This window comes from Cebus imitator, unplaced genomic scaffold, assembly GCF_001604975.1.
Source record: "Cebus imitator isolate Cc_AM_T3 unplaced genomic scaffold, Cebus_imitator-1.0 Scaffold113, whole genome shotgun sequence".
Classification (NCBI taxonomy): Eukaryota; Metazoa; Chordata; class Mammalia; order Primates; family Cebidae; genus Cebus; species Cebus imitator.
The window spans coordinates 3,912,710-3,921,299 of record NW_016107428.1 but is presented as its reverse complement, the minus strand read 5'-3'; the positions used below and the strand labels follow the sequence as shown (position 1 = coordinate 3,921,299).

At 34.0% G+C, this 8,590-nt stretch overlaps 1 non-coding gene across 1 annotated transcript; it reads right to left on the bottom strand.

The window, feature by feature from the left end:
- Positions 1-7,295: 7,295 nt before the first annotated feature.
- On the bottom strand, positions 7,296-7,428 carry LOC119472704. Its single transcript, XR_005201882.1, has one exon. It is a non-coding gene; the product is annotated as a small nucleolar RNA SNORA1 (small nucleolar RNA).
- Between the last annotated feature and the right edge of the window lie 1,162 nt (positions 7,429-8,590).

Below are 8,590 nucleotides of genomic sequence, written 5' to 3'. Positions count from 1 at the left end.
ATACTGTTATTTATTCATAGCCACATTTATTCTAACTGTGTTGCAATAATGGCAACATGTAAATTTCTCATGAAATCTGTGGTTCACTAAGAATACTAGAATGACTTCAACATATTTTTATTAGGGTGAACTAGGAAAATCAATCCTTCTGTGTTTTGAACCTACATCCAACTGAAGCATCTATCCTGTTTTTCTGCTCCTATTTCCAAACTCAGCAACTTTCTAAACATCAAAACCTGAACTTAAAATTAACTGTTGTTCATTTTCTTTGAAATCCAAGCCAATTAAGTACTTGCTTCCTTACACTCCATGAAAGTAACTGTTTAAAATGTCACCAGTGATCTCTACGTCATTAAACTCAATATTCAATTCCAATTATTCATCTTACCTAACTTGTTAATATTTGGCGAAGGATCTTCGGCTTGAAATTCTCTCTTCTTGGCTTTTATTCCTTCTCATTTAGGTAGCCATAACAAATTACCACCAACTTGGTGGCTTAATAAAACAGAAATTTAATCTCTCAGTTCAACACCTGAAATCAGGTGTTGGCAGTATTGGTTTATTCCAGAGGCACTGAAAATGAATCCACTTCACGTCTTTCTCCTAGCTTCTGTTAATCCCCAGTAATCTTTGTGCCCCTTGGCTTGTAGAGACATTACTCCAATCTCTGGCTCTGTCTTTACATTGCCTTCTTCTCGTTGTGTCTCTGAGTTCTTTCCTGTCTCTTATAAGGACATCCTCATTGGATTTGGGACCTGCCCTAATCCAGGATCATCTCGTCCACATCTTTTTTAAGGATCTGAAAATACCCTGATTCAAAATAAGATTACATTCTGAGATTCTGTATTGACAGGAATTTGGGGAAAGATACTATTTAATCCACTACATCCTCTTTTACTCATCTCATTAAATTGCAACTTTATTCTTGTAAGAGGACACAATCCTCCTGGTGATTCTTCACTCTTCTTTCTCTTCCATACACATTTGATCCATCAGATCTTTCACAGGTTTCAGCTTCAAAATTACCTCCAGAATTCAATGGCTGCTAATCACCATTGCTTAACACTTGGTCTAAGTGACCACCGTTTCAAACTTGCATTATTTCAAGAGACTCTATACTAAGTCCCTTATACTTTTCTTTTGACCTTCAAGCCTAAACACACTCATTAAAAAAGCCAATGTCTTCACATTATCCCATATAAGTTTCTATTCCCACCCAAGCATTTCTTCTTCCCTTTGCTTATTTTAATGCAGATATGGTGCCCTCCAACAGCTTCTCACCCTTCTATAACAAGTAACATACAAGTATGGTTGTGTCATTTGGAAAAAAATTCTCTATGTGTTCTACATTGCTCACTATCCCTCTGTTTAATGATTTTGTTCAAACAGCACCTTTTCAGAGAGAGCATCTCTGACCACCTTAGATACATATTATTATTTCTTCAACAATCTCTTTATTCTCCTCTTTTCCCCTAGTTCTTATAACCACTTGAGCTTATATATTTATTTGCTTAGGTGTTTATTGTCTTTCTTACCCAATAAAATGAAAGCTTTTTCAGGTTAAGGACTATTTTACACTTAGGTCCATGCCTATTACATAGTAGATATTCAAATAATATTTGATGAATTAATGGATTAATCCATCATGATCAAATTCTACTTACAAATAACAACTCTGTCAGAAAGCCAGGAAGGTTCTGCTGGCATCATCTTCTGTACCATGCTTCTTTGACAGTGATTAGATTCCTGAAATAAACATCGACTTACAAATGCTTGTAATGTCAGAAAATTAAAAAAAAAAAGATAATTTTTAACTACTGAAGAAGGATAACACATTATTCCTAGAGTAAAAACTAAATTGGCATTTAAAATAGAATTTTTAGCATTCTCTTTGATATTGCTTTGTCAATTTGTAATGGACAACTTAAACTCTTTAATATGTTTCTTTTAGTTTATCTGTAACATTTTAATAAAATGCAGCAATGTTATGACTGCAATAAGTGGAAAAATAGTAAAGTTCCATTTACAGGACAAAAGGTGTTTGAGGTGATGTCAAAGACTATTAAATATGTAATTCATCCCATCTGTTCTCACCACATAGCCGGCTGTGAGGTTTAAAGTTAAAAAAAGAAAAAAAAAAAAAAGGAAAGAAAGGAAAGAAAGCTTGGCAATTCTTATCTCTGTTTTGATTAGCATCAACTTCTGCTTTCTTGTCAGGAAATCCCTCTCTGTACATTAAAATATCTTGAAAGTTACCATTTCCTCTTCTCTTATAATGTTTTATGATTAAGAAATGAAAAAAAAAATAAGCAAAATGCCACATTTTGGCTGAACAAAATTTTCTATACAATGTCCAATAGTGCACATTGCCACAGTTTATTAGATGGCAGCATACCTTAAATATAGAGATACCATTGATTGCAAATTTCAAACTGTGTTGAAAAGTGAAATTCCAAGGGAGAACATATATAGGATATTTGGGCCAGAACTACTTCCCAACAGTAATATTGAAAAGAAATGAAAAATAATTTGTCTAATTGGAAATACATGGGGAATATAAGGTAGGAAGAATTTAATTAATAGATTTGGAGTAAAGCCAGAACTGCAGGGTTAATACCTTTGCTTTTTCAAAGAGTGCCATGGGATCTTGAATGCCTACAGTGGTCAATAGAACTGGCAAGTTTTACTCTGGATTAATCATAAAGCAGCTTTAAAAGTTTATTTGTGGATAATGTTTTATGAAAACTATGTCGTGTGATTTTAAGTGTTTTTTTTTTTTTTTTTTTTTTGTTTTTTTTTTTTTTTGTTTTTTTTTTTTTTTTTTTTTTGGCGAGTGATATAGTTCAACACAATATGACAATATTGAAGGTCTTTCTTAGGAGGAATTATCAGTGGCCAATAAAAGTATTTCAAAATATTAATTATGCCAACATTTACAAAGCACAGCAAGTGAAATTTCTTAATGTATTTTTAAATAAGTGCATTCATTTTAATACTTCTAATTCATGTGTGTGTATGTTTTGCCCTTCGTTGTTTTAAACTTTTAAGGTCAGGGGTAAAAGTGCAGGTTTGTTACATAGGTAAGCTTGTGTTATGGGGGTTTGTTATACAGATTATTTCATCACTCCAGTATTAAGCTGAGTACCCATGAGTTATTTTTCCTGATCCTCCCCCACCTCCCACCCTGAACTCTCCAATAGGAGCCAGCCAGTGTGTGTTCCTGTGTTTTTATCAATTAGCTTCCTCATAGTGAGAACGAGCAGTATTTCATTTTCTGTTCCTGCTCTGGTTTGCTAAAGATAATGGTCTCCAGCTCCATTCCTGTCCTTGAAAAGGATCTAATATTCTTTTTGTATGGCTGTATAGTATTTTACCATGTATGTGTACTACATTTTTTTTTTCTAGTCTATCACCGATGTGCATTGACATTGATTTTATATATTTGCTACTGTGAATAATACTGCAATGAGCTTATACAGACATGTGTCTACCTCATATAACAATTTATATTCCTTTGGGTCTACATCCAGTAATGGGATTGCTGTGTCGAGTGGTATTTGTCTTTAGCTCTTTGAGGAATTGCCACACTGTCTTCCACAATGGTTGAACTTACTTACACTTTCACTAATTCACAATCCTAGCTGATTCTTAACCAAGCTATGGCAGAATGTAGTTAAGTACCAACTCCCCACCATGCATAGTAATATAACTCATTCATATTTAATATGAAGCATTTAAAGTAATATGGACATGCATGGAAACCATAATAATTCGTGCCCTAGTATCCCATGAAAAATGGTTCACCTCGTTTCTAGAAGAAAAGTTGCTTGAGTTATAAGAATTTTGTGATCATCTGATAATTGCTGTGACAAACCCTTGCCTTGAGAAAACAGTAAAGTCTAGCTCAAGATATAATTTCCTATAAAAAGATAACAATATTCAAGACACAAGAGGTAAAAACAAGCAGTATTTTTTGTTTTCTTTTTGAGACAAGTTATCTGTTGCTCAGGCTGGAGTGCAGTGGTGTCATCACAGCTCACCGCAGCCTAACCTTTTGGGCTATAGTGGTCCTCTGACCTCAGCCTCCTGAGTAGCTGGGACTACAGGCATGCCATCATGCCTTGCTAATTTTTATATTTTTGTAGAGACGAGGTCTCATTATGTCACCAGACTGATCTCAAACTCCTGAGCTTGGGTAACACTCTGCTTTCCAAAGTGCTGGAGTTACAAGCATGTACCACTGCCTCTGGTACATAAAGTTCTTAATTTTTGAAACAAAAGCCACATAAAATACTATGGCTTATATTTGAAAAAGGATTGAATTATTTTTACATTGATCATAATCCTTTGACAGTAAATTTAAGAAACTTAATGATTTATTTACTAACTCTTTTAACATAAAGAACGCATAGACTTAAGTTAGTCTGTCCAGGCTGCCATAACAAGAAACCACAAAATGTGTTAACTTAAACAATCAAAATTTATTTTCTCACAGTTCTGTAGAAGCCCAATATCAAGATATCAGTAAGTTTGTTTTCTATTTTTTTTAAAAGGAAAGAAAAAGAAAGAAAGAAAGAGAAAAAGAAAGAAAAATAAATAAATTTTAAAAAATGAAGGAGAGGAAGAAAGAGGAAGAGGAAGAGGGAGAGTGAACCAAAGTGTTGCTTTATTGCCCAGGCTAGAATGTAGTCTAAAAATGGGTATTGAAAACCTCTTTTATACCAATAATTGTTCTTAATAATGGAGACAGGAACAATATGAGGAAAGAAAATAACAAACAAGCAGCCAACCAATATTTCATTTAAACCTGTGAGTAGGTGTGCTGTGGTGCTAATAAGAGTGTATGTTTTGTGTATTTAAAGTGGAGAGTTCTATAAGTGTTTATTAAGTTTACTTGTTCCGGATCTGAGTTCAAGTCCTGGATATCCTTGTTAATTTTCTGTCTCGTTGATCTGTCTAATATCGATGTTGAAGTGTAAGTTTGTTTTCTAATGAGGCCTCTGCTTGGCTTGTTGATGGTCTTCTTTATTGCTGTGTCTTCACGTTGGCTTTTCTTCTGTTCATTCATATCCTAAGTCTGTGCCTCTAAGGACACTAGCCATATTTTATGCATATGACCTCAATTAACTTTTGCTTACTTTCCTAAAGACCCCATGTTTGAGGACAGGACTTCTGTATACGGATGTTGCATAACATTCTACCCTAGGCTCGCCTTAATTATCTATAACATTCTACATTTTGCTCCCCTAAAATTTAGTCCTTCTCACATGCAAAATACCTTCTCTCCATCCCAACAGCCCTTAAACGTATTAACCAATGCTAGCATGAGTTCTGAGTTCAAAATTTCACCTAATGATCATCTAACTCAATAACAGGTAGGACCTGAGGTACAATTTCTCCCAAGGCAAAATTCCTCTTTAACTGTGAACTTGCGAAACTAGATAAGTTATGTGTTTCTAACGAACACTGGTGGGGCAGGCATAGGATAATATTTTCATTCAAAAAAGGAAATGAGAAAGAAGAATGGGTAATGTGTCTCAAGCAAGTCCAAACCCAAGCCAAGGCATATTCCAGCAGAATAATCTCTTTTGGCTCAATTCTCTGCCTTCCAATTCTACTGTGTTGGCTCTTTGTGGTGGCCCTGTCTCAGAAAATGGGCAGGGTAGCCTGTCCTCTAAAATTCCGTATAAAAAAGCTTTGCATCCTGTTCTTGTGGTAGGAGTGGCAGCCCCGATAATTTCTAAATTGCATTTATTTTCAGTCTTCCCTTTTCTTGATGAATAAAGCATGCTGACATCCAAATAGGTCTATTGTATTTTCCTGAGGAAATCCAGAAGTTGGTAAGTCTTCCTTTATTTCATCCCATTTCTGCTCCCATTTTGAAGAAATTGACAGTGACTGTGCTTGTGTCATCCTATCACTCTTCCTGCTTTCTGTTGAGATGGTTAACTCCATGGATATCCAGCTTAGGGAGTGGCTATCCAGCCACATCTTTGGAGTTTTCTTTAAAATACGTTTCATTTTTTTCAAAATGGATAACTGAGATTTTTCCAAATCTTTTAGTTCTGATTTCTTTATGGTTAACAATTTATTCAATTTATTTTTCTTATCCTGTACTTTACATTAAGCAATAAAGAGAAATCAGGTCATATCTTTAACTCTTTGCTTAGAAATTTCCTTAGCTAAATATATGACTTCATTCCTTTTAAGTCCTACCTTCCAGGAAACACTAGAACATAGTTCAGCCACATTCTTTGCCACTTTATAACAAGGGTCTTCTTTCCTTCAGTTTCATAGCATGTCTCTTATTTCCTTTTGAGACCTCATCAGAATCACCATTAACATTCACGTTTCTACTATTAATCTCTTCAAGGGAATCTAATCTTATTTTAGAATACACTTAACAATCTTCCAGTCTATAACCATCACCCATCCAAACACAAAGCCACTTGCACATTTTTAGGTGCTTGTTACAGCAGCATCCCACTCCTAGTACCAGAATCTGTCTGGGTCTGCTTGAATTGCTGTAATACCACAGATTAAGTAGTGAAAACAATACAGATTTATTCTCTCTGAGTTCTAGAGGCTAGAAGTCCAAGATCAAGGTACTAGCATGGATAGTTTCTCATGAGGTTTTTTCCTGGCAGACAGACAACTGCCTTCTTGCAGTGTCCTCATGTGGCTTTTCCTCTGTGCACAGGTGGAGACAGAGCTCTGGTGTCTCTTTCTTTTTTTATAAGGACACATGTCCTATCGGATTAGGGATTCACCCTTATGACACCCTTTAACCTTAGTAACCTGCTTAAAGGCCCCATGTCCAAATACAGTCACTTGTGAGTTAATACTTCAACATAAGAATTTTGGGAGGACACGGTTTTGTCTACAACAACTTATATGTGAACATTATATATCTACCTGAATTGTTTTCTTTGCAATAAAAATATGAACAGTATTAGAATGCCTTTTTGAAGGAAAATCTAACATATTTGGGAAAATATTCAAAATGGTTTTATGAAAGAAACTTCAGAGTGAGTAATGTCAGTAGATTATTTTTACTCACAATAATATACATGAATTTTTCTAGAAGTTGAATTGTACAAAGTAGACTTGTATTTTGACACGTGATCTAAGACACAGTCATGTACCACATTACAATGTTTTAGTCAGTATGTAGCCTACAAACGGTGGTCCTATGTGATAACAGCTGAAAATTCCTTATTATTGAAACGTTATTTTGTTCCTAATATTGAAAAATCAACATTTTTCTTCTACGTATTTTACTCATAAGCATAGAAAAATATTACAGGTCTCATTGTCACCTTTGCAATAGGCATTCTGTGACGGAAGCATAAACTGTCTCCGTTTAGCCACATTAATTATTTTTGGACACCGTGGTCAACAGTGCCCATTCTCATCAAGAATGAGGCTTACAATAATATATTTTATGCATCATATTAATATTGTGCATGCACACACACATATCCCTCAATATATGATCTCCAACTTCCCCCAAATTCTTCATATCACTCTTTTGGTTACATCAAAACGGAGTGATAAAAGTGAATTAAGATGTGGCGTATGGATCAGAAAAGTGAAACGTGATTCACCATGAATAGGATTCTACTGTTAACACTGTTCACGTTATTTTATATTAATATTTATCATTTGTTTCTTGTACCTGTCACAAACTTCATCACTTAATTTGCCTGTAATTCTATCAATACAGCAGGTAAAGCCTAAAGTGCATTTAAACGTTTGGTGTCAAATCAAATCTCCAATATTACACTTTATCACCATATCTAACTATTAAAATATACATTATTTTGTTTCAATATGCTGGCTTGACTGCTATTATGAGTGCAATAAATGATATTCCCTAGCACTGTAACAAAGAAGATTATTGAAAAGAGATAAAGAGGTGTTGGATAAAGAGGTGTGAAATCTGTTGCAAGAAGAGGCTTAGTTTAGAGACCATTTCTGCCACTGAATATTGTACCTACAAACAAAGAAAAAATTTTCAATTTTATTCTGAATAGACAAAGATTGCTCTCCTTATATTGGTTTGTTCAATTCACATGTATTCATCTAGATAAAAATATTATATATTATTTTATGCAACTAGAAAACAGCTTATATGCCCCAGTTTTTTCTACTTTATACAGGCTCACTACAACTTATAGACTAACTAATACATGTTCTTGGTTCGAAATAAGAAAGCTAAGAATTAGTTGATTATAAAAGTATAGGTTAGGATAGTTACGAAAAAGTTAATGAAAAAATCAACAAATGCATTTGTTGAACATATGCCATGAAGGAAACATGCTATTTTTTGTAAAAAATAAGACTGCATTTATTGTGATTTATTTCACCATCACTAAGACACTGTAGGAATTTCTAACCTTCCCTGTATGTGCAATATAAATTATTACTCCTTTGTTTTATATTTTATGAACATAATATTGTTTCAAAATATATTATGTTTTCAACAGGATATTAAGCCTTTCTTTTATATAATATTTATATAAAATTAGAAAATATTTAATTTTATACAAATTCTCCACCCACTATAAGGATAGATGTAATAAATAAT